General features: G+C 44.2%; 1 pseudogene; it reads left to right on the forward strand.

Annotated features, from left to right (window-relative positions):
• The first annotated feature begins 1,321 nt into the window (after nucleotides 1-1,321).
• LOC103610384 lies at nucleotides 1,322-1,942 on the forward strand (annotated as a pseudogene).
• The last annotated feature ends 467 nt before the right edge of the window (nucleotides 1,943-2,409 follow it).

Genomic DNA, 2,409 nt, shown 5'->3' on the forward strand with positions numbered 1-2,409 from the left:
GGCCTATTTCCTATCTAGGGAACATGACATATTGTCTTTTCCTTTGTCACGCATGAGGATTAGAAAGGGAAAGAGAAGTGCATTGTTCTGATAGATTGTATTAGTGTCCCAAATGCTCCCTTACTGATGAGAAGTTTATATATCCTTGCCTGTTGCCAGGTGAATTGTCGTGTCTCCTTGAAGGCAGAGTTTACAATATCACTACATTGACTTTGGGTTTGTTGTGTAATATTATTTAGACAATAGAATGTCAGTGGATGTGACGTATGCCACATCTGAGTGTCGCAGACTTCCACCATCTGTCTTGCTTGTCCTGTCTCCCAACAAAATGGCATGTTCCAAATAGGGGCTTCTCCGTCAATCTGGATCCCAGAATGAAAACACACATGAAATTGTAGTAGCATACCTGCAGGTGCCAACACATGATATGAGCAAGAAATAAGTGTTTGTTGTTATCCACTGAGATTTTTGAGATTGTGTGTTTTACAGCAAAGTTGACTAATATACTTGCTTTCTCAATGTGTGAAGAGGGACCTCGGTATATTCTAAACTAGGAAGTAGAAGTCTTATCTGCATATTTTGCTATATGGATTTAAAACTGTAAGGAACCTGAGATACTATTTAAACCTGTATTTTTCAAACTTTTTGACCACAACCCACAGTAAGAAATGAATTTTACATAGTTATCTGGTATACTCAAACATATATGCTCACATATGTGTGTACATATATAGTATATATAAAACATATATGTAAATAGCTACATATACATATAGCTAAGTATATAATGAAAATAAGTTTCAAGAAATAATTCTTATGCGCACTCTAATATTCTCTATTTTTATATTCTGGATTATTTCCTCAAAAATGCTGCTTTTGACATGCTAAATCAATTTTACAATTCACTAGTGGGTCTTAATCTGCAGCTCAAAAAACACCGATTTAGAAAATACCTTTATAAAATGATGAGGAAGCTGAGAGTGTACTTGCTCACAGCTACACTGCCATTATTTGGAACTTGGCAGAATTTGGATTCACTTGTAATGTTTACGCACTCAGAATATTATCTGTTTTAAAGGGGAAAGTGGAGGCCACTCAGATAAGACATAAAGACAATTAGAGCTTGTCACTGCTTTGCACATGGCAACTGATAACTGAGCATTAAAATTAGCAGCTAAAAAAAATCAAGGTCAAATGATATGTGTGTAAAATCCCTTGTAGAATTGCAGAGATTGGCAAGAACAAATCAAAGATGAAACCTCATAAAATTTAGTATTAGGACCTAATAAAAAATAACAATTTGTTCAAACCACCTAACATTATGGCCATATGCTCTTTTAAACTTGAGCGTATCCCCTCTCGCTGCTTCTGGCGCGGCTGGCAATTACTGCGCGAGCCCGGGGCGGCGCCGCGTGGCTGGGGACGGTTGGGGTGCGCGTTGGCCATAGTGGAAGCTGCTGTGACCACCGTGCAGTTGACGGTGAAGGTGCTCCAGGGCCGCGAATGCAGCCTGCAGGTGCCGGAGGACGAGCTGGGGTCGACACTGAAACACCTGGTCTCAGAGAAGCTGAACGTCTCTGTGTGCTAGCAGTGGCTGCTGTTCAAGGGCATGGTCCTGGCAGATGGGAAACGACTGTTGGATTACAGCATTGGGCCCAATTCCAAGCTCAGCCTAGTGATCAAACCTCTGGAGAAGGTGTTACTGGAAGAAGGCACAGCCCAGAGACTGGCCACCTCCCCACCCCTACCCGTCTGGCAGCTGATCTCTAAAGTCTTGGCTCGCTACTTCAGTGCAGAAGATGCCAGCAGAGTCCTGCAACAACTACAGAGGGATTACGAGAGGTCTCTGAGCTGCCTGACGCTGGATGACATCGAATGCTTGGCCAGCTGCTTTTGGCACCTTGAAGTGACTGAGGCTGTGGAGAAGGGGTTCTCCAAATAGCATTCTCCTCCTCTGGAGGAGCCCGAGGCCAGGCCTCAGCTGCATGTTGCATTAAATGTGTTCTCATGTTGCAGTTTGGCTCATACTAATAATAGCTGGCTTATACCTGCCCCTTGCTAGGTACTAGGCACCACTTGGCACTTGACCTGGGTTTGCTCCCATACCCCACAGAATAGGTGAGACAGCACATTGGAGGCAGCTAGAAGTCAAGTGGGCAAGCCAGTATCTGAGTCCAGCCAGCTTCTAGCAGTGCCTTAGTGTGAGAAGGAGAAAGGGGCTGTTTGGAGGGATGGGCTTTATAGTGTTTCATGTTTAGCCCACTGAGAATAAACCCTTAAGCGACTCCCTCCCAAGCTGAAAGGGGAACCAGCTGGCCCCTGCTGTCCAGTCCTGTCACCTGACCTCTGGCGGGTCTGGCATTGCCTTCAATTAACCTTAACCTAGGCAGGAGGCCAAATGACAGCCAG

The sequence above is a fragment of the Galeopterus variegatus genome, unplaced genomic scaffold, assembly GCF_000696425.1.
Source record: "Galeopterus variegatus unplaced genomic scaffold, G_variegatus-3.0.2 Scaffold11052, whole genome shotgun sequence".
Classification (NCBI taxonomy): Eukaryota; Metazoa; Chordata; class Mammalia; order Dermoptera; family Cynocephalidae; genus Galeopterus; species Galeopterus variegatus.